We start from the raw sequence: 25,985 nt of genomic DNA, 5'->3' as shown, positions 1-25,985 counted from the left end.
TCTGTGGCTTGTGGCAAGTTGACAAAAAACCAACCAACATAGTACTTTTATTTATTTATTTATTGAGTGTATGTTTGTGTACAGATGTATGTGTTTGGGCACATCTGTGCCAAAGCGCATGTCCAGAGGTAAGAGGACAGCATGTGGTAGTCAGTTCTCTCCTTACACCACGAGGGTTCTGGGGAATCGAACTCCAGTCATCAGGTTTGGTGGCAAGCACCCTGCTGAGCCTCTTACTGTCCCGGCTTTGTCTTCTGTCCATATGTTGAAAATTAATTGACTATGTGAGTTTATTCTTAGGCACCGTTTGTCCATTGATCTGCATTTTTGTTTTGTTTCTCAAGACAGGGTTTCTCCGTGTCATCCTGGCTGTCCTGGAACTCATTCTGTAGACCAGGCCGGCCTTGAACTCAGAGATCTGCCTGCCTCTGCCTCCCAAGTGCTGGGATTAAAGAGATATGCCACCATGCCCAAGACATAATTTTTTGATGGAGTACTATATTGATATGATGGATAGCTTTGCCAGTCACGTGATCAGGTGGTATAAGTCCGTGTGTGTGGAGGTCGGAGGATGACCTCAGGTTCTTGCCTTCTGTCTTGTTTGCCACTGCCAATACTGCGCTGGCTAGCGCTTGAGCTTCCAGGGGTTGTTGTGTCTCAGTCCCCATCTCTCGGGACGAGAGGCTGTCAAGCTCGCATGGTAAGTGCTCTACCCATTGAGCCATATCTCTGACCCCTTGCTGGTTTTTTATTGGGACTGGAATTGGCTTAAGTCTGTCAAACAGTTTTAGGAAACTGATACCTCACCAATATGGAGTCTTTTCCTCTGTGAACGTAACAGACCTTGGCAATGGATTTTTGTTTAATGTCTCTCTGCAATATTGTATAGGATTCACAAATAGGCCCTCACATCGTCTGTTAAATTTATTCATAAACCTTTGCCTTAAAAAATTGTTCATGTGTGTGTATGATGCGGTGTGTGTGTGGACCTTATAAGACAACTGATGGGAGTCAGTTCTCTTTCTATTATGTAGGCCCCAGAGAACAAACCCAAATCACCAGACTCGGTGGCAAGTTCTTCTGCCCACTGAACCATCTTTCTCACCCACCCAGTTCATATTTTAAGGCTGTTTTAGTTGGTTAGTTGTCTTGATTTTATGTTTTAGTTTGGCAAAACATTTAAAGTACAGAAAGCTTTTAAGGACACTCAAAAAAATTCCAGAAAAATCCTTTACCCAGATTTCTATGATGCTAACAGTTTCCCCATAAACACCCAAGACAGGGTCTTGCCGGGCGCTGGTGGCGCACGCCTTTAATCCCAGCACTCGGGAGGCAGAGGCAGGCGGATCTCTGTGAGTTCGAGACCAGCCTGGTCTACAAGAGCTAGTTCCAGGACAGGCTCCAAAACCACAGAGAAACCCTGTCTCGAAAAACCAAAAATAAATAAATAAATAAATAAATAAATAAATAAATATAAAAAAAAAATAAAAAATGAAATTGAATCATTATAAAAAAAAAAGACAGGGTCTTACTTTGTAGCCCTGACCTGAAACTCACTTTATAGACTAGGTTGGCCCCTAACTCAGGAGGTGGAGGTAGGAGGACCAGTAGTTCAAGGTCTTCTTAACGCTAAAGTAAATTTAAGGCCAACCTGGGCTACATAAGACCCTATCTTTAAAAAGGTGGGAAGTAGCCGGGCAGTGGTGGCTTTAATCCCAGAACTCGGGAGGCAGAGGCAGGTGATCTCTGTAAGTTCAAGGTCAGCCTGGTCTGCAGAGTGAGTTCCAGGACAGACTACAAAGGTACAGAGAAACCCTGTCTCTAAAAACCAAAACCACCACCAACAACAAAGGTTGAAGGGAGGGATGGGGAGAGAGATGGAGAGAAGGATGAAGGGAGGGATGAAGGGAGGGATGAAGGGAGGGATGAAGGGAGGGAGGGAATCAATATGGTGCAGAAACTATTAAGTGAATGAATTACTGACTTCAGATATCCTTAGTTTTCCCATGAGTGCCCTCCGTTCTTCCCTCCCTTCCTCCTCTCTCCCTCTCTCAAGGGCTCCAGCCCAGACTCAACACCACATTCAGTTGTTGCATCTCCTTCGTCCCCTCCAAGCGTCCCCGAGATGCTGACAGTTCCTCCAGCGTCTTCTCTTGTGTATTGTGACTTTGACGTGTTTGAAGAATGGAACACTTTGTGCCTTGATCCTTATTATTTTCCTGTGGTTTTTTTTCCTCTTTGCATGGATTTGGTGGAAGAACACCACCAAGACAGATTGTGTGGCCATGGTCTTAGGGTCTTGGGGTCATTGCATGGTCTTTGGCAGTGTGTGATAACCGTCATGCTTAGTGGTGATGTGAACCAGCTGTAGTTAAGATGGTACAAGCCGGGTTTCTCTCCTGCAAAGACCCTGCTTTCATAGGTGTGGGAGGTAGATTGCTATGTGCACTCAAGAAGAGGGAAGCGGCTCCTTCCACAGGCCTCTCTCCTCTGCCCATTTCTAACTCGCTGCCTACCCTTCGCTGTTTATAGCGAGAGTTTAGCCATTTGTCCAGCTTTCCAGTTTATTTATTACTGTGAATCGGTGTGCACAAGTGCAGAGGTCAGAGAACAACTTGAGGAGCTGCCTCCTCCCTTCCACCACACAGGTTCTGGGGATCAAGCTCAGGTCACCAGGCTTAGCGGCAAGCACCTTGATCCCATGAGCCATCTTGTTGGCCCTCCATTTGTTCAATCTTAATGCAGAGTAAGATGGTGTCAAAATTGCTACCTCACACTCTTGTCTAAAATAAACTTATCATGGATCAGATAGTGTTTGTGTGCAGCTCTCTTCATCTTCTGTTTCCGGTCTCTAGATAAGCACATCACTGTTTGGCTCAGCACCTCCTTTCCTCCATTCTGGGTCACTGTAAACTAGATTTAAAAAATACAGCCCCGATTTCCCGAACTTCTTATTTGGTGATATTGTTTAAGACTTATATATATTTCTTTATATATATATATTTCTTTTTCTATTTTCTGTTTTTTCAAGACAGGGTTGCTCTGGAACTCACTCTGTAGACCAGGCTAGCCTCAAACTCACAGATCCACCTGCCTCTGCCTCCCCATCCCAAGTGCTGGAGTTAAAGGTGTGTGCCACTACCTAGCACTAAACTGACTTATTAATTATACAGTTTTTGTGAGTCATTTGTTGAGGATTTTCCATGTGACTGTGAAGAGCGTCGTCCTTCGCCCTTTCCACTTGGCTGCTTTTTCTTCTTTCTTGTCTTGCCACACTGGCTTCTTCATTCAGGCTGATGGAAGGGAGAACAGACATCCCACCTGTGGTGTGAAAGCGGAGACCACAGAATCCATACAGGATTGGGGAAGGGGTGCTGCATGGGAGACGGAGGGGTGGCGTTGTCAAAGGGCCCCTTCTTGGTAGAGGTGGAAAGAGATTGACCTTCCTCCAGTGTGGGCTGGAGCTTCAATACAAAGGGGCTAAAATATGGATATTTTCAGAAAGTCTCAAGTCTGCTTGGGCCTCTGCCGTCCTCAGCATTCCTCTCTTCCCCAGTCGGGGATTCTTGGTTTCAGGGGTTCTCCCCGCTCCACACAACCCAAAGTAGTTGAGTGGGAGAGGGATCCCAGCTAAGGTAAGGTCTGGGTTGTGATCAGGTCAGGAGCATTGTTAGGGGAGCCTCAGGTCGGCCATGGGGATCTTGAGGAGGACAGGATGGCAGTGAAACTACACAGCAGTAGCCATGACACACAGAGCACCATCACATGCCTTGATTGTGACCGTTCGTTCAGTGTTCCTAAGCACCCTGTGAGGTGACCGCGAGGGCCCCTGTCTCCCTAATCATGGGGACTTCTCCGGCCCCTACGGAGTGGAGCAGGGAGGCATTAGGAACTGGTGACTTTGCTCCAACTCCTGCCACCTCTCTTCAGGCATCACCTGCCCTGGAATTCTGCCCTGCCACCCTCCCTATTCCCTGTCCAGTGCCAGTGGTGCCAGGCCAACTTCCCTGGGCTTCCACTTACTCACAATCTGTCTCCTCCCAGCTTAGGGACTCTAGCTCACCCTTCCTCACTCCTCCTGCATCTAGCAAGGGCCTTAGTACACAGTGGGCATCAGCAATGGCTGTTGCCCCCAAGGGCACAGTGGAATAGCAATGTCAGGTGCCGTCTTTTCAACCCAATATGGGGTCACTAGCAAGACTTCCTTCGATGAGACTGTCACTTGGGAAAGGATGAAGCTTGCCCCAAAGGCATCTTGGAGCCCATGCCTCGCTATATTATACTCTGCCACCAGCCGGCCCTAGGATGCTCCAGGAAGTGCTGTGTATGACACCCGCCCCCAGGCGCCACCTCTTAGAGAAGGGACCATTGTCTCCGAAGGGTTAACGAGGGATGCAAGGAAGGGGCCCTTTAGCCATGGTGCCCTCTGACCTTTCATAAATCAGAGGGGCTGGGGGCGAGGGGCTACTTGGCAGGACTTGGTGGGGTGGGGACTTAGAAGCAGCTGCGCGCGACGTTGACATTGTTCCCACCATTCTGAGTGCAACAAATCCCTCTATTGTGTTCCTGGTTTATCTGGTTCCTCTTGTTTATGAGCAGGGCTCCTTTGGCAGTGGTTCCAGCCCTGGGCGGGTGGAAAGAGTGCTGGCACGCACTGAAGGGGGAGGGGCAGGAGGGGGCGCTGTCAATGCCCGCATTGTCCCCGCGCTTTTTGTTTCTACTGTAATGACATGTTGAGAGAGAGAGAGAGAGAGAGAGAGAGAGAGAGAGAGAGAGAGAGAGAGAGAAGAGAGAGCTGGGGAGGGAAGAGAATGGCAAAGAAAGTCGAGCAAGTGCCCTGGTGTGGATTGATATCTGGGCCTGGGCGGATGTCCTGGCAGCTGGGCAGCAGGGCCACATGGAGCCAGGCAGGGGTGCCTTGGAGGGGGTGGTGTGAGGGGTCAGCCAGTCTCCCCCACCCTAGCCTCTGCTGCCTGGCACCAGGTTCCCCCACCATCCGCCAGTCCTCCTGAGGCAGCTGGAGTGGAGCTAGTGCCAGGGCTGGGGTCTGCATTCCGATGTGGCCCTGCCAGCCTGCGCTGCCGGGGCAGCTGGCTGTGCCTCTCTGTTCTCTGGGTCTGAGGTCTGTGAAATGGGCAGTGCTAGAGGTGACAGGCTTCCTGGCCTTCTGGACTTAGAAGGGTGCTCTCCCTAGTCCTGGGCTGTACTGCTGAGCCTGGGCAGAGGGAAAACGCATGCTAGACAGAGTCATGAGCTGCCCCCGGAACGATAAGACCAAATGCCAGCTTGGCTCTGGGGCCTCATCTCCCACCTGGGCCTCTGAGAGATGTGAGGGGCCGGGAAAGAAAGGCACCTGAACATGAGAGGGGGAGCCATGGGCCCATCCAGCTCAGTCACAGGCTGCGAGGTGGCTCCTGAGCCTGTCTCTCTCTCTTCGGGTGTCAGCCTCCGGCCTGGGCTTATCTAGATGTGTGAATTCAAGGTTCCTGAAGGAGCCATGAAGCCCCTGGACCTGTCTGAGCTGGAGGAGTCTCTGAGGCTGTGGACTTCTCCCTGCCACTGCTCATGTCCTTCTCTGTAACATCTGTAGTCCCCTGCCTGGACCAGCCCATCGCTATGACGGTGCAAACTCTGTCTTTGACTAACCCAGACACTGGGGAAACCAAGGCTCTCTGAGATCCCCACTCTTTACCTGCAAAGTGTGAACAGTTGTCCCCACTGTCCTTTCAAGGCCACATGTGGACCTGTGGAAAGTTCAAGATCCTCCGAGATCCTCCTTGGCTAGGAGCTTGCTGTCCAGGGAATGGTTGAGTATATTTTTCACAGGGTGGGGGTTTATGTGATGCTCGAAACGGAACCCAGTTTTTTAGAATTAGAGTAAAGACCATATATAGCCAGAATGAGGACTCGGACTCAGGTTACGGCTATTCAGAGCTCAGCCTAAGATCACAGCTCAGTCTAGCGTCAGGATTGGAGTTTAGTCAGTCAGAGGTAAGGATCATGGCTCAGATCGTAGCTAGGACCAGGACTCTTACTAGCATCATGGTGAGGGCTTAGGATCATGACCAAGAATAGGTCTAGCTAGGGTCAGGGCTCAGTATGTAGATGGGGGGAAAATTCAGTGTAGGAGAAAGTCAGAATTTACTCAAGATCCAGACTCAGGATAAGGGTCCTGTCCAGGCCAAGGATCAGGGTGATGTAGGTTATGGAAAAGGGCTCAGTAGACAGACTGTCAGAGACAGGGTGAGTATTCATTCTCGAGGGAGGATAATGGTTCAGGCTGGGCTTGAGGCTTAGTCTATGACCAAGGAAAGTGCTCATTTTTGACTTAGGATTAGGGTTCATGTCTGTCACCAAGATCAAGGCTGGTAAAGTGTTCATTTTGGGTTTAAGGTCAGGCTGCAGGCTGGGGTCAGGACCAGGGTCAGGCTGGGTAAAGGCCTCTGGCAATCACCCAGCTTTGATAGACAATCTATAGCCAGTGTCAAGGGCTCTGTCTGTGGCTGGCCTGGGGCCAGGACTCAGCTGTGATGTGGGTCAGGACCCTGTCTGGAGCTGCGTCTGTGGAGAGACGCTTGGGGGTTGGGAAACATGGTTAATGCAGAGAGACTGGGGAGGGTGGGGTAGAAGAGGTCGGGCCAGGAAAAGAAGAGAAGTTGAGGAGCCCCTGACCATGTGCAGGATATGCTGGTAGAAAGTTGCCTGTCAGGAAGATGTCCCCGTGGGGCTGCTCCTAAGTCTGCGTGATGGTGGCTGAACTAGTGTTGGGGGCATAAGTGTGACGTGGGTAGGTCAGCATGGAAGCATGTTGATGCCTCCTCTATCCGTCATTGTGAGCTGTGTGTGCTGCCTCTTCAGCACGTAGGGTCCCACAAGGGTCCCGGCCATCCCACATGACCAGTGCCTGAACCTTGCATAACCTGTCAGCTGAGAACCCGTGATGACTTACTGGTAGTTGGAGATGCTCCAAGATCAGAAATAGCCCCAAGGCCTAGCAAGGACAAGCTTAGAGGTGGCTGGGCAGGGTGACCGTTAGGTCAGAGGTCAGTCACAGCCCTATGTGCCACATCCCTTTCTCCTATACCATCCAAGCAAACGTTGGTTACAGGCATGTGACCAAAGCAAGCAGAGATGGGTCCAATGTGAAGACATGGAGCGTGGTGGGGTCCCCCAAAACCTGGATTGGATCCCCAGCATGAAACCAGGCATGATGGTATACACCTGTAATGCTTAGACTTGGCAGGTAGAGGCAGGAGGATCAGAATCAAGATCATTTTTTACTACATAGGAAGTTTGAGGCTAGCCTGGGCTACAAGAGATCCTGTGTGTGTGTGTGTGTGTGTGTGTGTGTATATATATATATATATGAAGAGACATCTGGGATGAGATGGATGACTTCTGCTTCTGCCCCTCCTCCCTCAGACTCCCCTGACTCTACTGTCAGGCTTTTCTGGTTCTATCCTGCTGCCTCTATTCAGGGGCTAAGTGGGCGAGGAAACCTGCTCTGGTCACTGTTGTCTTCTTTTCTCCATGCTCATCTCCTGGACTTTAGACTTCTGTTATGAGGGTCAGCATACACACCATGTCAGGGCCCAAAGGGATCACGGGGCCTCCTAAGCCTCTCATGCGTACCCTCTCCGGCTGGCTGTCTATGGTACACTGAGTCTTTGCTGAGCATCCAGCCCACAGAGGGGAATCCCACACAGGCCTGTTCGCTGCTGGGGGAGCCACTGCTCTGCTGGGAGAGCCCCTAGCAGGGGAAGGCCCGGGATCACAGGTTGCCCAGCTAGGGAAAGGACCAAGGAAGGTTTCCTGGCGTTACTGACTTTGAGATTTAGATGCGGAGGAATAGACCGGGCTGGAGTTTGTGCCCAGATGTGCTGATGTTTGGTGTGGTGGTTCTGAGGAGTGTTTCCTCGAGGAAGAATAAGGTCCCTGCAAGGAGAAACCAGTGGAAAATAGCACAGTTTTTGGTTAGATTCGGTGGGACTGAGCCCTGGTTCTGGTATCTTCTAGCCCTGGTACCAGCTAATGGGTCTCTCTGCATCAAGCTAATCTGGAAAGGGCCTGTGAGGACGCAAGGCTCGCAGCTCCTGCCTGTCAAATGAGACCACATGTATGTCCTGCAATGGCCTGAGCTACTTTCTCAGATTTGCCCCACTGTGAGCCTTCTTGGTAAGAATGTGAAGCACAGAGACCCCAGAATGCAGAGTCCTCACTAGCTGGAGCTATTTACCTCCTGAGCGTAGAGAACAAGAATCAGATGCCCCGGGGCTGGAGAGATATCCCAGATGACATCTCACAACCCCCTGTAACTCCAGTTCCAGCGGACCCAACAACCTCTTACAGCCTTCGCAGGCACCAAGCATGTATGTAGCATGTGGATGCACATGCAGGTGAAGCACCCCCATCCAAAAATAATCAGTAAATGAAAAAACAAGTCAGATGCCAGCTTTTTGGTTTGCGGTGGTGCTGAGGGTTGAACTCACACACGCTAGGAGCAATCCCCGCCACTGAGCCATGCACCAGCCCCCAGGTGCCAGTTTGGTGACTGAAGCCATCGCTGCAGTTGGCGTGTGTCCCAGAGGCTGGACAGAGAGCATCCCAGAGAACCTTCTTAGGTCTGCTTGCGTCCCAAGCCAGAGCCATTTCTCCATTTATAACTTAAATCTGAGTTCTGTATTACACATTTTCAGAGAAGAAGCCTTAAGATAGTGACAGTAAAAGTGAAAAGGGGAAGAAGAGCAAGGCTGTCTGGACCCCACTTGACCATTTGGTGTCCCCTTGGGGGGCCTTGGGCTTTTCTGAAGATTCTGGGCTGTCATGGGAGTGGAGTGAGGGGAAGAAACTGCCCCGCAGGGGACCCAATCACATAGTCATTGGTACAGGTACCATACCACACTCTGCCTGCACACGTGCGGGCGTGGGACAGTAGGATCCTGGGATGTGACACCTGTCAAAGTTGTTCCCTCTGTCACAACAGGTTACAAGGCAAGGGCGCTTTCCTAAATCTATAGAACTGCGCTACATTATAACTCAGTCTACAGAATGCTTACCTAGCATGCAGGACGCCCTGGCCTCGGTTCCCTGCTCTACACACAGCGGGTGTGATGGCATGACATAATTACGGCACTCTGGAGGGGAGGCTGGGTGATCTGAAATTTAAGGTCATCCTCTGATACATGTGACTTTGAAGCCAGCTAAGGACCACATGGGACCCTGTCTTAAACAAAACAAAACCATGAAGTGATTTTCTTATAAAACTGTCTCGGTTTGGTGTCTCTCCAGAAATGTTTCAGAGACTGAAGATGCAGTTTAGCATGCATGAGATCCTGGATTCAATCCCCAGCATCCACCCGCGCGCACATACACACACATGCACGCACGCACACACAAAACAAAACAACAAAACCCAACTCGCACTTGAGTGTGGTTGTACATGTATAAAACGTACCCATAATATTCAGGTAACCATCTCAACCTTGTTTGGGTGTTCAGTAGCATTAGTTGTGTTCACACCGTGCAACTGTAACCACCTCCATTTCCACAACTCTCTCATCTTTTCAAGTCAGGGTTTCTCTGTGTAGTCCTGGCTATCCTGGAACTCATTCTGTAGAGCAGGCTGGTCTCGAACTCACAGAGATCTGCCTGCCTCTGCCTCCCTAGTGCTGGGATTAAACATACGCTGTACCTCCTCCCGGCTCTCGCATCTTTCAAAATTGAAATTTTTGTGCCTCTCAGGTGCTAACTCTCTGAGCTCCCCTCACCTCCCTGGTAACCACCGCTCTCCTCTCTGCCTCTCACCTTGCCCACTCCAGGTACCTTATTTAAGTGGAGTCTTTTTGTTTCTGGCTTCTTTCACTTAACACATGTCTTCAAGGGTCATCCATGTCATAGCATGTGCATGATGTGTGTATGTGGGCATGGTCACCCTGGTGCTCACGTGGAGGTTGGCAGACAAATCTGTGAAGCTGATTCTCTCTTGCCTCCTTTCTTCGGGTCCCAGGGATGGAACTCAGGTGGTCAGGATTGAATGGCAAGCAATTTCACCTGCTGACCCATCATCACCTGGCCTCCCTGCCTCCCTTTTATGGTGAACAATACGATGTCCTTCATGGCACTGAATACTATCTGTTTGCCCATTGGCTGTCCATGGTCCCTGGGTTGATCCATCATTTGGCTGTGTGAGTCACGCTGCTAGGAACAGGGGCAGCCTGGCATCAATTTCTCTGCTGTTTTATAGAGGGATCACGGAGAAGTTTCCCCTCGTCTCAGCTCCCCACTCCAGGACTGCACTCTCTGCCTATGAGAAACACCTTATGGGGCGCCTAGGGAGGAAAGGGAGGGCCCAGTGAAGTTAGACCCTTGGTGGCTAACTGAGGATTCCTGAGCAGGCAAGGTGTGAGAGAGGCGAGGGGTGGTATTTTAGAGTCTGCCCGAGGAGCCCAGGCACCCAGCAGGGTGTGCCTATGACGGGGTCCATCAGTCTTGTGTAATAGCTCTGGCTTCTGCTGGAGGTGAGAATCTAGACTTTGGAAGAGGGGGCCATGCACCACTCAGGATTTGGCTCAACTGCTGGTGTCACCTTGAGCCAGGGAATAACATGTCGAGTGAGGGTTCACCCCTAGCAGACCAGTCCCCTGTACTTCTTCATGGTCTCCGCAGCCACCCAAGAGGACATTGCCCAGGCAGCTTGGCTCCTTCATACCCTTGACACCTAGAGGCTCAGCTGGGTTCCCTTCCTGAGGAGCATTCCTGAGGGGGTCTCTCCATGGCCACACACGTGTACACACTCACACCACACTCACCCGTGTACCCCCAGCATGAATATTCCACATACATTTTCCGGCCACTCCCATTCAGAAACTCGACACTGTGCAAGCATCTAGTTGCACTTATATATTGAGACACACATATACACCTAGTAGACACAACAAACACATGCCCAAAATTCACTGACATGTACACGCTCAAATGCAAGTGTGTGCACTAGTCACCTGAGTGTGTGCTTACGCATTCACAGGCATGAACACCCACAGGGGAGCACACAGTCATATACAACCATAGCACACACACAGAGGTATAGGTGCACAACCTCACACACTTGCATGCAACCACAGGACACTCAGATACACATCCGCTCATTCATACTCATTTGCACACTCACACATGCTCTTTAGCTTTTAAATATTACACTTACAAGTCTGTGTGGTGGCACACACCTTTAATCTTTGCATTTGGGACGTAAAGGCAGATCTCTTTGAGTTTGAGGCCAGCCTGGTCTCCATAGCGAATCACAGGCTAGCCAAGACTTCATAGAGAGACCCTGAGGCAAAAATAAAATAAAATAAAAATAAACTACACATGCTGGACAGTGGTGGTGCATACCTTTAATTCTAGCTCTGAGAAGCAGAGGCAGGAGGATCTCTGTGAGTTCGAGGCCAGCCTGGTCTACAAGAAGAATCTGCTCATCTCACAGAGCTGAACCTTCCTTGGGGGCAGTTTGTGCCATCTGAGCAGTTTCCCACATGAAACTCATGTCACCCAGCAGGTGGATGAGCCCCCACCTCCACCCCAGGATGCGGTCTGTCTTGTCTGTCCACCACAGGCTGGGCTCAGAAATGATCTATGGATCCTACAGAATCAGGGTCTGAGGTGGTTGTCATAAAGTGGTTGTCGGGAGCCACCTTGTCATGGTCCTCCTCCTCCTCTTAGTCTCAAGGCCTGAACCCCTCTTTGGGAAAGATCTCCATATAGGCTTCCCTGGATTTGGGGAGCTTGGTTTGGGTCTGTCTATGGGGTTTCTCCCAGTGGGACACTTTTGTTACCATTTCTTGTCTGTCTCCCTCATAGGACTGTGAGCTCGCTGGGGACACAACTATGCCCTCTTCATCTTTGGGAACCTAGTTGTGCTGGCAGGGTCCACAGAGAGCTGGTTCCAGGAGTATACTGTGTGGAATTCTGGAACTTTCTCCTTACCTGACTTGCTCGTACATTGACCAAGGTGACCTTCCTGCCGCCCCTAGGGAGGGTTCCCTCTGTGGACTCAACCTCGGCCTCTGTCAGCCTTCAGGTGTCTGAGAGCAACTCCAGGCTCAGGAGTAGCCATGGTAGGTGTGGCCTCGTCCCCCTTCTGACCCTGAGTGGGCAGAGGATAAGCCAAATGAGCAGGCTCCTTTTTCTTCCGTACCTAGGGCAGCTGACTTGGCTGATCATGGGGTCCGGGAACCTCTTGGCCCAAGTGAGGACAAAGCAGAGAGAACAGTCCAAGGGAACTCTCCTGCCACAGGTCAATGCTCCCCACCGCAGTATGACTTCTCTCAGCCTCAGTTTCCCTCTCTGTAATACAAGGCTGGGTTGTCTCCCTAACCCCGAGACCCTCCCCAGCTGTGCCCTTCTGTGACTGGAAGTCTGAGAGCAGAGGCAGGAAGGCAAGACGGCCCCTCTTCCCCACCTCCTCTCTCTGTCCCCCAGGGTCACCCCAAAGCTGCCCCTCCCCAGCTCCCTGGGACTTCCCTGCAGCTGCAGGCTGGGGAGACAATCGGGTGCTTTAGAGAAATACATTTTTGGGCTAATTTGCCATGCGTAAGTGTTTCTCTTAGCCTTTAAAGGCAGAGAACAAAGAGACCTTTCTGTGCCCGGGCAGGCTGCTGGGAAGGGGACCGCAGCTGTAAGGGCTGTCGACCCTCCCTTCCTCCATCCCCGTAAGCATCCCAGCACACAGCCCCCGTCCCCCCCAGGAGAGACAGCCTGGACTTTCCCAGCCTCCCCCAGTCGCCAGTTTGGCCCAGCCCCCTCCCACCAGCTGCCCCAGGCAAGAGAGAAAGTGTGCGTGGGTGGTGGCTGGGTGGGGAGGGGTACAAGGAGAGAAAGTCACTCTCTGCGTGGTTGTGGCCGCGGTGGCAACTAGGCTTCATGGTGGCCTGCTGCTGCGTGTTGGTGATGTTCTCTGAGTTGTGCGGTGTGGTCACATGCCATTGGCTCCAGTCATCAGGTGACTCATCCGCATTGAGATGTGACAGTTGCTTCATTCATTCATCCATCCATTCATTCATTCAACTAGTGCGAGTTTCCCATTAGTTTAGGTCTGTCTGTTGATGATAATAGACAAAACAAACTAGGTGCCCGTGCTTCTAAGAAGCGGTGACATCTTTGGAAGGAAGCAATGTAAACAAAGGCACAGAGCTTGAAGGGGCATCACTTCCTGAGTGGGGTGGGAGCTCCTGTGCACAGTGATGGGGGACAGGGACAAGGCTAGCTCACCTGTCTCTGGGCTACTTTACGCGGTAGTGATTTTCTTGAGTCTGAGGGTTTCACAGTGACTGTCCCCAACCATGGTGCTCAGCAATGTCTGGGCATTTGTTCAGGTGGTCCTTCTGTCTAGAGCTTGCTCCACCCATTTCTCTGCTCTCATATAGATAGGGCCCGTCACCATTCTCTCTTCCTCCACGGGGCTTGGCCACTCACTGTCTTTGCTTGCTTCCTGGTACACCTTGGAGCATGTGCGCATGTCTCGCGTGTCCATGCAGAGGCCAGGAGCCACCCCTCCTTCTCTGTCTGTCCCAGCTCATCGTCATGAACCTCCCAGCCTCTAGCTCAGACAGGGACTTTGGATGCCACCCCCTCTAGCTCATAAGGCCAGCTGCTAATGTTTATGGAACACTTACTGTAGGGCAGACACCTGTCAGCCCACTGCATCACAGTGACTGCTCTATGGCGCTGCTGTGCCCGGCCGCTTTGCTACCCAGAGGCCAGCTGGGCTAGAGGGAGGTCTGGAGCTGCCTAGAATCATCGGCTTTTTAGGAAGGAGGTGTCAGAGACCAGACCCAGAACCATTGTAGCCGTATAAACCAGGAGCCTCCCAGAGCAGCCCCCACCCCTGGAGCGCGTCGCCTTGACATCCTGCCACTTGTCTAGATGCTCTGCCCTCCCCCAGGCCTGGGCGCTCTCTGATTCCCCATGTATAAGAGAGACATGGGAAGATGAAGATAGGAATGTGGAAGGGGACCACATGAGGACACGGGGAGAACAAGAGCAGGGTCTGCCTCTCTTGTGCTGTGAGACACTGCTGTGGATGAAGGTAGCCTTTACTCTGGGATTTCACGACCCTTGAGAGGGCTGCAGATATAACATAGTTAGTAGAGTGCCCGCTTCATGGGCATCAACCCTGGGTTTATCTCCAGAAGTGTGTAAACCAGGTGTGGAGACACACACCTGTAACCCCAGCACTTGGGGTGTGGAGACAGGAAGATCAGAAGTTCAAGGTCATCCTTGACTACTTATGGAGTTTGAGGCCAGCCTGGGCTACATGAGACCCTATCTTTAAAAAAAAATAGTATAAGGAGCCAGTGACATGGCTCAGAGGTAAGGACTCTTGTTGCTAAGACTGACAACTTGAGTTCAGTTCCTGGGACACCCCATGATGGAACAACAGACCGACTCCAAGCTGTCCTCTGACTTGCGCTCAGGTGCCAAGGCACACATACGCTCTTGCTTGCTTTCGCTCTGTCTTTCTCTCTTTGTACGTGTGTGGCCCCCTCATTTATAAAATCAGTAATTCTTTAAGAGAAAAGAAAAGGCCCTTGAGAGATCCCTGTGGCCCCCAGTGGACAGCGTGCTGACACCTGCAACAGATACAGAGGCAGGGTGTCTGTACTTGTGTGCAGGTGTGTCCGTGCAAATACACAGGGTGCGCTGTCTCTGCCTGCTCATGGATCAGAGACGGTGGTGACTGCATGACCACTACATCTTATCTGTGGTGCAGAGGGGGCTCATCTTCCCATACACACGCCTGCTCACGTCAGTGCATGCCTGGGACTGTGCCGATCAGACATACTCCTCTGCTGCATGGATGGAGCAGCATGCAGTCTGTGCCCATCAGACTTACTCCTCTGCCACACAGATGGAGCAGCATGCAGTCTGTGTCCATCAGACTTACTCCTCTGCTGCACGGATGGAGCAGCATGCAGCCTGTGCCCGTGCCCATCAGACTTACTCCTCATGCATCTCCTACCCCGGGATTCAGGGGAGTGCTCGCTGTGATAGACAGGCCCATCTGAATGGGGCTTCTGCTAATCTGCCACAGTCTGCAAGCACCGGCCATATCTTCCCAGTCCACTGATGAGCACTTAGAGTACTGTGTGTTTCTACTAGGGAGCTAGGGAGACTGGTTTTGGGGGGCACAGTCTGTGTCCCTTCAGGAAGCACAATCTGAAAAAATAAAGCACCCTGAAAAACTGCCAGGGAAGTCTTCAGAGGAGGAGTAATGACTGCAGAACGGGGAGCATTGCCCACCAAGGATTGGAGTTTAGGGAAGGAGACAGGAAGCTTCCTCCTTAGATTAGGAGGAAGAGAGGGCAGGCGGTGGTGGCACAGGCCTTTAATCCCAGCACTCGAGGGGCAGAAACAGCTGGTTCTCTGAATTCGAGGTCAGCCTCGTCTACAGAGTGAGTTCCAGGGCAGCCAGGGATATACAGAGAAATTTTATCTCAAAAAAAAAAAAAAAACAAAACAAAAAAACCCAAAAAACAACCTGGAGAGACAGCTCGGGTTTAGAGCACTTACTGCTCTTGCAGAAGATCTGGGTTCAATTCCTAGCACCTGCAGGGAGGCTCTCAACCTTCCGTAACTCCAGTTCCAGGGCATTTAATGCCCTCTTCTGGCCTCCACAGGTACCAGCCATTCATATGGTGCAGACATATATGAAGGCAAAACATTACTCATATACATTAATAAATCAAGTAAATGAATCATTTTTTTAAAAAGAGGAGGTGTCGTGTCAGGTGTCCTCATGGCCCTTGGAGGAGAGCGTAGTAGGCTACCGTCTAAGTCTAGTTTAGACAGAGAGGGGAAAGCTGGGCCCGGTGGCCCATGCTTGTAATCCCAGAACTCAGGAGGCTGAGGCAGGGGATTGCTCAGTTCTAAAGGAGCCTGGGCTACAGAGGAAAACCTTGCTTCAAAACAAAACAAAACAAAACAAAATAGAAGGGAAGAATTGAGGCCAGGGAGGGAGGGAAGATGACAGCTGAGATAACGAGGCAGCCCCCACTTAGAAAGCGGGTTCCTAAGCCTGCAGGGTTCTGTCTCAGGAGGGCTTAGCCTAGCGGGTAACAGGTCAGAGTGGGAACTTGACAGACACAGGAAAGAACCCTCTGGAGGTAGTGTCTGGGCTGAGTTTTGAAGGACGGAAAGGAGTTGAGGAACTGACTAGAGAGCGGGGAAACTGCTTTCCTCATAGCACAGGTAAGGTTGTGCTGGCCTCTGCGTTTGCCGCCAGTTGAAGTCAGCAGCCAATCCCTGCTCCAAAGCCTTGGTAGCATGCGGCCAATGGTAGATTGTTCAGTTTCCCAGCTCCCTCCTGGTTCCAGAGCCTCAACTCCCTGTTGTTCCACCAGGTTTCTCTCTCTCTAGCACCCAGTGTCACCTCTTCCTGTGTGGCCTAGACCAAGGCATGAAGGGGCTGTTCCATACCAACTCACAACAGTGGCTGCCTGCCTGGGACCAGACTGGAAATCCCAGGCGAATGTTTGGGCTTCTATTAGTGGTCAGTGGGGGACACTGAGGATTCTGAGCACATTGACAACTTCATGAATCCAAGACTCACCAGTGAGCTTGACGGATTTAAGAAGTCTGTAGGGGAGTCAGGCGAAGGGCCCTGGGCAGCGGTGTGCGGGTGGGAGGGAGCTTAGTAACCAGCTCCGAGGGTGATGGAGAACAAAGGTAGATGCGGACTCTCACAATGGGAAACTCTCCCTTCAACGGGGTCAAGTTTCCAAGGGAAAGCCACAGCTTAGATGGGTAGGGCAAAGTAGACCAGGTAGCTCTCTTGAGCTGGGTAAGTTGACTCCAGCTCGCTGCCCCTCCAGGGTTGCAGGGTGTAGTACCCAGCTCTCCTTCTCTGCTGGTTTATTGTTTACTCCAGGGGGACAAGCAGATGGCAGCCAGGGTGGCAAGCCCTCTCTGGTCTGTCTGAGACCCTGACCTACTTTCAGCTTTAGCTTTGACTCAGGCACACTTCACCCCACACTTGGGGTGGTGTGAGCTCACTGGAGGACCACGTAGGGGAAGGGGGTTAGGGACAGCATGCGCTGGACAGGGGTTAGGGACTGGATGAGCTGGACGGGGGGTTAGGGACAGGATGCGCTGGACTGCGCAAGGGTGAAGAGCAGGCCTCTCCCATTCTACCCTTAGCTTATGTGTGGGACAAACCGACCAGCCAGCAAGGGATGGGGCATACAGGGAGTGCAAAGGGCTTGAAGTCAGTAAGAGCCACCAGAGACTCTAGACCACCCACGCCTCAACCTGCCTGCAACAGGATGGGTCTCTGGGCCTCAGCACATCTGGCATTGCCCTTCCCTCCCTGTCTCTGGGAAAAGTCCTGGTCGGAAGGGCTGGGCTCCAACACGGCCTCCAGTCTGCTTGATCCTTCTCAGAGTCATTTATCAACCAGGGGCAACGCTTGGACTTTGTTTTAATATAGTACTTTATTGTCCTGTAGGTTCTGTTTTTTATTTAGATTTTTAAAATATTATTTTATTATTTACGTATACGCATGTGGAGAGGGGCAGCCATAGAGGGTGTGTGGCCCTTTGAAGCTGGAGTTATAGGCAGTTGTGAGCTGCCTCACGAGGGTGCTTGTTGAACTCAGGGCCTCTGGAAAGGCAGGCAGCACTCTCAGCCACTGAGCCATCTCTCCAGCTCCTTTTATTTTTAAGCAATATATCTGATAGAAGAGCCCACTAAAATAGCGCAAAAATTCAAATGCACCACAAAGGTCGCCATTTGACCTCATCAGGTCTATTGCCTTACCATTTTCTTTTCCACTCTTCCGTGTGCTTGCACGTGACATGCACGACCACACACACGCTACACATGGTGCACACTCACACTGCTCCTTGAAGGACAGTTGTGCTGAAATGAATCTTCATTTGCATTTTCGCTAAACAAGGTGTTCTTTCGCCTAATTACAATGTAATTCTCAAATGTCAGGAAATCAGCATGCTGCTCTCTAATCTCCAGGTCTCGGTTTTATGAATCAGTTATCCTATTAACATCCTTACCACAGCGTGGCTTGGACCTTGGATGATGGCTGCCAGTGATGGAGGAGGATCATCTGTCTATGTGTTACTTTCATTGGTTAATAAAGAAACTGCCTTGGCCTTTGATAGGACAAAATATTAGGTAGGCAGAGTAAACAGAACTGAATGCTGGGAGGAAGAAGGCAGTGAGCCAGATGCTATAGCTCTCCTCTCCAAGATGGACACAGGTTAAGATCCTACCCGGTAAGCCACCACCTCGTGGTGCTACACTCATTAATAGAAATGGGTTAATCAAGATGTGAGAGTTAGCCAGTAAGAGGCTAGAGCTAATGGGCCAAGCAGTGTTTAAAAGAATACAGTTTCCATGTAATTATTTTGGGTAAAGCTAGCCAGTGGCCAGGAGCCCTCCCGGGTGGCGGGAAGCACCCTGCCACTCCATCTACATGCCAGGCTTACATTGGTTGCCCTTGACACAGAGGAGGTTATTTGGGACAATGTTGGCATTATTGCTTCTTGTCCTCCTCCCTGTCCCCCTTATTCCTCCCCAGGGTCCCCACCATGCCTTTGTGCACTCCTAAGATCCAGATAGGACTGTGGCCATGTCCATCTCTCTAGGACATCAAACTCCTGAGGGTGGAGAGTGAGGGCCATTCCCTTCTGGGTTCCACCAGCTTAGCACAAACCTCACACCTGTGACCTTGAAGAGTCCCCAGCCTTAGCCTCCTGCCACCTGCGGGCCCTGGTCCCAGGCCCTGGTCCCAGGTTTCCTGACTAGGTGGCTGCTCTTCATCTGCCTGCCACTCCCTCATAGGGGATGTCTAGAGTTGCCTCTAGCCCCGAAATATCCATGTCCCAAACCTGTGTCACCATCCTGTCCCCACCACTTCCTTGCACATCAATGGCCCCACTGTTCTTGAATGATCTAGGCATGAAGCTTTCGAATTCATCACCCTCATGGCTGGTCATCAGCCACAGCAGTTTTTCCCACAAGCCATTGTTCATATCCACCAACCCCTTCTGAGGGCTCCGATCCCCTCTTTCTTGGACTCTGTTTTGGTCTGAAATCTGGATACTTCTGTCCACTTTCTAAATGGCCAACCCCAGCAGAGCACTAGGGATCGTGCTGGGACGGACCCTCCAAGAAACACACAGCATCCCTGGTAGGAAGGGACTTAAAATCCACAAGTGTGCCTCCCCTCCCCCCTCCCCCCGACTGCACACCCCAACAAACTTCTTAGCAAGGAACCTTACTGCATCCTGGAAGCTGGGGCCCAGGAGAGGTTGGGGACACTGACTACTGTGGTTAAGCCCGGAGCAGGAAGAAGGAACCCTAAAGGGTATGTGAAGGGCACCACACTGTGAGTTGACCTTTCGAGAATGTTCTTGTCTCCCAAGCTCGATCCTGCCCACCGTCGCCACTGCTCATGCCCTCTGCCCACCTCCACTGGGCCCTGCCCTTGGTCAGACACAGGGTAAGGACACAGATGCCGCACACTGATACCATCCACGCTGTGCACACACACACAAGGGGCAGCAGGTGGAATTCTTCTGAGATCCGGAGCATGGCAGAGGACAGTGGAGCTAAGCCTTGAAGAATGAGCAAGAGTCTGTCCAGAGCCAGACTTGGGCAAGGGAAGTAGCAGGCATGGAGTTAGTAGGGACTTGGAAGTGTTTAGGGGAGGTCAAGCTGGGAAAGGTGAGGTGGCCAGACTGGGGAACAGTGAAGCAGGTGCTTGTGGACTAAGGGACTTCTGACCAGAGATGTGTGGCCTCGGGGACCCTTCTTGCCATCCATAATTTCTGTCTTCTAAATGGGGTCAGCTTCTCCAATCTGGCCCATGGGAAAGCAAGAGGGTACCTCCTCAGCACTTGCCAGTTTGCACGGAGCTGCAGAAGAAAGGACCTGACCAGGGTGATTGTCTGTCTTTGGGAAAAGCCAGGCAGGTCATTTTCCCGAGTCTAGACGGTTGGGGGTGAAGAAGGAAGGTGCCCCAAGTTCCTCTGAGGAGGACGGGCTGGGTGATAGGCCTAGCTGCTGGGAATTCTGGGAAAGAGCCACAGTGCCCACGGGGCCTCGCCAAAGCAAACCAAGCTATGCTGGCTCTGCCTCCCTGTGCTAGGGGGTGGAGGGGGGGTGGGGAGTGTCTGGCCCGGGGGAACGGGAGGAACCGGGTGGCGGATTTGTGTTTCCACTTGATTTCCTCGGTTGTTTTCCAAACGTGGTAGCGGTATCCTGAGGGGCGGGGTGGAAGCGGAGAAGCCACCGGAAGGCGCCATAGCCCCACTGCTGCCTGCCCCCATGTGACTTGGCTGACGACAGTACTGCGTGGAAAGGCCTAGAGGCTTCCGTCCCGGGCTGCTGGACAAGTGGGTGGCATTGACCAAGGCACTGGGCCCATACGGGCCGCGCCCCGCGTGATCCGTTGTCTCCAAGCAGGCTGCCCCGCTTGCGTCGAACCTTTGATCCTGTGAGTTAAGAGTGATCCTGGTGGTGGCTGACTCCCAGACTCGATGTCATCCTGGGGGCCAGGTCCCTTAACAGGCCTGGGGCGTACATAGCTGCCTCTGTCTCCCTAGCTTCCTCTTCCTGCTCCAGCTACCCCCTAAGCTCTTCCCTACTGCCTGTTTGTAGGTCCACCATTCTGGGTCTTGCTGCCCGTCCCACCTGGACACCCCATTCTCGCTAGTGTCTTTCTTCTCGGGCTCCAGGCTCAGGTCACTGCCTCAGCGGTGGCCTTCCTCATTCCACTCACCCCTGCTCCCTCCGAATTCCTCCCTCTCCTCGGGATCTGCTCGGACACTGTCTGGTTGTGGGATAGTGGACCAATCCCAGCCTTTGTGAGGCTTCCAGCTACTCCTCTGAGCAGTGGAATTGTTCCAGAAGAACCAACGACCGCCCCCCCTCCCCCCACCCCACCCCCAAGCTGGGTTGGTAGGAGAAGTGCCTGAGGTAGTTACCGTCCCTAACCTCACAGCAGCTGTCTGCCTGAGACTTTGCTCTGAGACTCAGTTTCTCCTTCTGAAAAATGAGAATAACAACGGTACTTTCCCTGTGTGATGGAAATCTGGCTTCCTGGAGAGGTCAGGCCTGTCAGTGAATCTGGATAAAACCACAGAAGCTGGAATCTCATAGCCCAGCGAAGCAGAGGCCACAGGGCTAATGGGAGTTTTAACAAAATCAAAACCACACTGAATTATTTGTTTACTTATTTATTTACTTATTGAGACAGTGTCTCACCCTATGGCCCTAACTGGCCTGAAAATCCTGTGTAGACCAGGCTGGCCTCAAGCTCACAAAGCTCTACCGGTCAGCCTCCACCTCCAGAGTGCTGGCTGGCACTGAAGGTGTGCTCCACCACGCCTGGCTGGGTCACTGAGTTTTAGTAGGAACTTGGTCTCATTTGTGCGAGCATCAGGCTCTGTAACTAAACTGAGGTTAATAACTAATTATTTAAATTATCTTTTGGTGATGCTCCGTATATGCCAGGCCAGGGTTTAACTGAGGAGCCAGGCTCATCCCTGAAGTTTATTGTTTTACTGGACAATCTCCGAGAAAGCCGCCAGCGTGGTCTTCGGTCTACGGGTGAGAAAAACAAAGACCCGGCGAGATCAGGACTTGCTCAAGGGTGTGTCTTAGTGGAAGAGTTTACATGAGAATGTAGACTAGGGTCTTCTTCTGGCGTGGTCCTCCCTCTTTTCTGCCTGTCTCCCGATGCTCCCTGCACAGCCTGTAGCAGGAGCCCACCTGCTGGTTGGCGTTGTGAATTGTGTGCGCCCGCACACCTGGACCCCTTCTCCTGTTTCTATCTGCAGCCTTCCCTGCACCGGGCTTTTCTCTTGACACCATCCTAAGGCCTTGAAGTGGACAAGGTACAAGGGTGCCAAGTCGTGGGGCTGCCCAAGGGCCCACAGTGTGCCACTGCCTGGCAGCCACCACCTATGGCGTCAGGCCCTCTGACTCATGGCAGGGGCCTTGCGTCTTGCTGAGAATGCCCAGGCCTGGCCTGATTGCCCCACAGCTGTGTCTCAGCAAGCCCAGCCAGTAGACTTGCTGAGTGACGCTGACCTCAGCTGAGTGACCTCTCTCTGCCCTCTGAGGAATGAATTCATAGTCTCTTGACCCACCTCCCCCCCACACACCACCCCTGCCCCGTGCCACCCCTCTCTGAGGCAAGGTCTCCCTATGTAGCTCTGGCTGTGCTGGAACTTACGTAGACCAGGCTGGCCTCGAACCCGGACAGCTCCTCCTGCCTCTGCCTCCCGAGTGCAGGGATGAAAGGCATGTGCCACAATGCCTGACTGAATTCTCTATTTTAATGGACCACAAATCTATTGAGTGGCTGTGGCTGTACACAGGCACGTAAAGCTTCAGGAGGCCAGAGGCCAGCCTGACTGAGCGGAAGCCCTGCAGTCAAACTCTGCTTTTGTGGGCCATTTTGAAGGCATCACAGCTAGATGGGACTTGTGGGGGGGCTGTCCCTAGAAACAGTCCAAAGGAGGATCTTCATGCTATATAGCCAAGGCATAGGTTGTAGTTGAGGTTTGTCCTCTAGAGGTGCTGTTCAGGCGCCTGTCACCCACCCACTGGTGACCAGGGAGTTCACCTTACATACCTAGTAGGAACAGTTCCCACTCCTGGCACTTAGTAGGTATTGTGCAAACATTAGCGGCAAGAATTGGATGATAGAGGGGCAGTCACCTAAGAAGGAGGGGCCTGTGGAAGTAATCCCCAAAGGTGTAGCAAAGTCCTTCGGGGTCTCCAGCGTCTATGCCTGAGACCCCCATGACGTCATACCCATGGACAGCCAGGGTCCTTGTCTCAATGCAGCACAGATTACATCAACCCCCCACTCCCCACCCCCTGTTCCAAGCTTTGGTGGACCCCTGACATCATCCCTTCCTTTAGCCTTCACATCTGGGCTCCTGACCCTCAGTGTTTGACCTCTCCTGCCCCATTGGCCCCCTGCCTGCTCCTAAGCTCAGCAACACTTTCCCTTTTGGGGCCTTGGCATGTGATCTCTCTGTCTAGAACATTCTTCTACACATCTTCCTTTTTTCATTCAGAATCTTAGTCCGATGTCACACTCTTTTTGTGATGCTCCCTTCCTCTCTTCCCTCCCCCTCTTCCTCCTCCTCACCCTCCTCCTCCACCACCTTTTTTTTTTTTTTCTTTCGAGACAGGGTTTCTCTGTGGTTTTGGAGCCTGTCCTGGAACTAGCTCTTGTAGACCAGGCTGGTCTCGAACTCACAGAGATCCACCTGCCTCTGCCTCCCAAGTGCTGGGATTAAAGGCGTGCGCCACCACTGCCCACCTTTTTATTGACAGGGCCTGGCACTTTCTATGTAGCCCAGGCTAGTCTAGAACTTGAGATTCTCCTAGCTCAGCCTTGGGAGTCCTGGGATCATGGGCGCACGCCATTGCAGCTGCAGTGATTGTGTTTCTCATGGCCCCCTCCCTCCTGGTTTGCCCTGATGTCAGCTTATAGGTTTATTGTTCATCTCCCTCTCGTGAACATTGACTGCAAGGGCAAAAGCAGGCCATTTCTCCATGGCTATAGCCCCTGGGCTGGAACAGTGCCGAGGACACAGCCCGAGTTCCATCATTGTTTGAAGACGTTAGGAAGGAGGGGGGAAGGGAGGGGGGAGGGAGGAAGGAAATTGAAGGGAGGGAGGAAGGCGTGAAGGAAAGAGTGGGAATGGAGGAGGAAGGTCAAGAGAAAGGGTAGGAGGGGGAGAGGACGCAAAAGCATCTTTTAGTGTCCCCTGCCCTGTTCTAGAAGCCTGGGCACCAAGAATAGTACATAGAAGGTGGGGCAGCAGGAGAAAGCTGGGCTGGGAATAAAGAAATTCAATTAGGTTTGAAGAACTTCCTATAAGACAAAACAGAGCAAAGATGGGAGGCACTTTGTCAAGGAGAGACAGCTTCCCTGCAGTAGCCTTGGAACTGGGTAGACCAGCCATGGGACCTGAACCCAGAAGATGTCAGGAATCAGGGGGTTCCCCAGAGGGCAGGCGATCTTGAAGGCCCTTCTCATGGCTCATCCGGCCAGGCCTAGGCAGGTAGAAGCCCGTCTATGGCTCGTCCCCAGGCCAGAGGCAGCTGGGATTTGGCCAAACGGCCATGTTGGGAGTCTGGTTCTGACTACAGAGAGGGCTGGGAGACAGGAAGTCCCACTGCTCTGGACCCCATAGGCCCCTCCAGCTCCTACTTCTCCCTGCCTCCCACAGTGGCCTCAGGCCCCTGTGCCCGCGCCCATGGGGTTAAATCTCTCCCTGTCTCTCTCTGCTCCAAGTTGTTTTCCAAGCAAGGCAGAGAATGGTTCTCTTGTTACCAACATGGCTTCTGGGCATTGGGTAATGCGCTCCCTCTTCTCCCTGCCCCGTGTCACAAAGGGACCTTTTGTTCCTCTCCCGGCCCCTCTCTCTGGCTCTTCTCTGCCCCCCACCCACCCTAACTCCCTCCTCCCCACACCTCCTGGCCTACTCTGCTGCACCCCTGGGCTGCAGGAGTGACCGTGGCTTGGCCGTGCTGCCCTCCCTCTTCCAGGGCGCCTAGGGAGGAGAAAGGACCTTGGCGGCCGCGGCGGCCATTTTGAAAACCGCCCTTCTAGGCTGTCCGCGTCTCTGAGGCTTCCAGGGCTGTAGAAGCCACTCTGGGGGAGCCTAGGGCTCAACTGAGGTCCTGGGGCCCACTTTCTGCCGCCAGGCTGAAAAGGGACCTTCATCTTCCAAGCTTCCAGCCCAGGCGGCTCAGCACTGAGACAAGATACTTTTCAGTCGGCCATCTCGTCTACACAACGGCCTCCTGGGGCCAGGAAGTTGCTGTCCTGGGAGGTGGAGACTAGGGCTCAAGGGGGGGAGTGTTGGTGTCAAGGCCTCAGTGTGCAGGTGCTATGGTTGGGGCCAAGGCACAGGTGTTCCCCAGAAGACCCCTCTAGAGAGAGCAATGCACACACTGGGTCTGGCCTCTAGAGAGGGCCAAAACCAAATTTCCCGGAACTTTGCAAAAATGAAACAGACTGTGTCTGAGATGGGGAGTGTCAGGAAGCCAGCCAGACAGTGAATGAAGCATCCGCTCCCTGGGAAGCTTGTGCCACTGTCGCCTCCCACAGCCACCCCGCAAAATGGAAGGACTGATGATAGCACTTTTTAAATGAGGAAACTGAGTCACAGGGAAGCTACACAATCGGGTCCTGGATCTCACCCCCACTGACTCCAGTTCACTTGTTTTGTCTTTCAGGACCACTGCCTGCCCACCCCAAAAGAGCCTAGTGCCTGGAAGGAGAGGGACAGGAACACTTAGGTGGATTACACCGCCTGGCCATGTCTAGAATCCCAGAGGCCATGGCTCTGAGGAGGCTGGGCTCAGCGGCCAGAACACTCACTGACTGCTCCATCTCTCCCATCGGCATGGACAGAGCATGTTCACAGGCTGGGAGTATGTGTGTTCCTCTGTCTCTGTTCTGCTGGGCTTGTGTCGTAGGGGGCAGAGGCAGCCATGAACTTGAGGACTCGGTGGCATGGGTGGTGAGGGGCACTGGGAGAGTGGGGGAGAGTTGAACAACTGTGGCCCTCAAAGAGAGGGGTTGAGTCTCAAATGCTGCGAGTCAGGATGCCTGGACACACCGAGGGATCCTTCTTCTGTCTGGAAGCTGAGGGTGAAAAGCTTCCTGGAGGAGGCACTAGAGATTAGCTCCAAATGGAGGCTGAGGTAAGAAGCAGGGAGGAGCTGCTACTGGGGGGAGGCAGGCAAGGAGGTGCTGCGTGGTGCGGTGTGTGGGAGGGAGAAGCCCATATGTGCCCTAGGTGGAGCATGGAAAATGAGGGGTGCCATGTGAACCCAGAGGACTGATGGTGGCTGCTGAGAAGACGCTTGGATCCTGAGAGCAGAGGGAAGCTCTGTGTGTGTGTGTGTGTGTGTGTGTGTGTGTGTGTGTGTGTGTGTGT

The 25,985-nt window shown here is 52.4% G+C and overlaps 1 long non-coding RNA gene across 2 annotated transcripts in view; it reads left to right on the top strand.

Annotated features, from left to right (window-relative positions):
- Positions 1–25,985, top strand: part of LOC113456742 — a 53,728-nt gene that overhangs the window by 24,598 nt on the left and 3,145 nt on the right. The window contains exon 2 of one of the 2 annotated variants that reach the window (XR_003377489.1): positions 25,279–25,476. This is a non-coding gene — a long non-coding RNA (uncharacterized LOC113456742). Of the gene's footprint in view, positions 1–25,278; positions 25,750–25,985 lie in introns of both variants that reach the window. The other variant, XR_003377488.1, reaches the window with a different exon arrangement.

This window comes from Microtus ochrogaster, chromosome 15 (assembly GCF_000317375.1).
Source record: "Microtus ochrogaster isolate Prairie Vole_2 chromosome 15, MicOch1.0, whole genome shotgun sequence".
Taxonomy (NCBI): domain Eukaryota; kingdom Metazoa; phylum Chordata; class Mammalia; order Rodentia; family Cricetidae; genus Microtus; species Microtus ochrogaster.
This window is presented reverse-complemented; position numbering and strand designations above follow the sequence as displayed.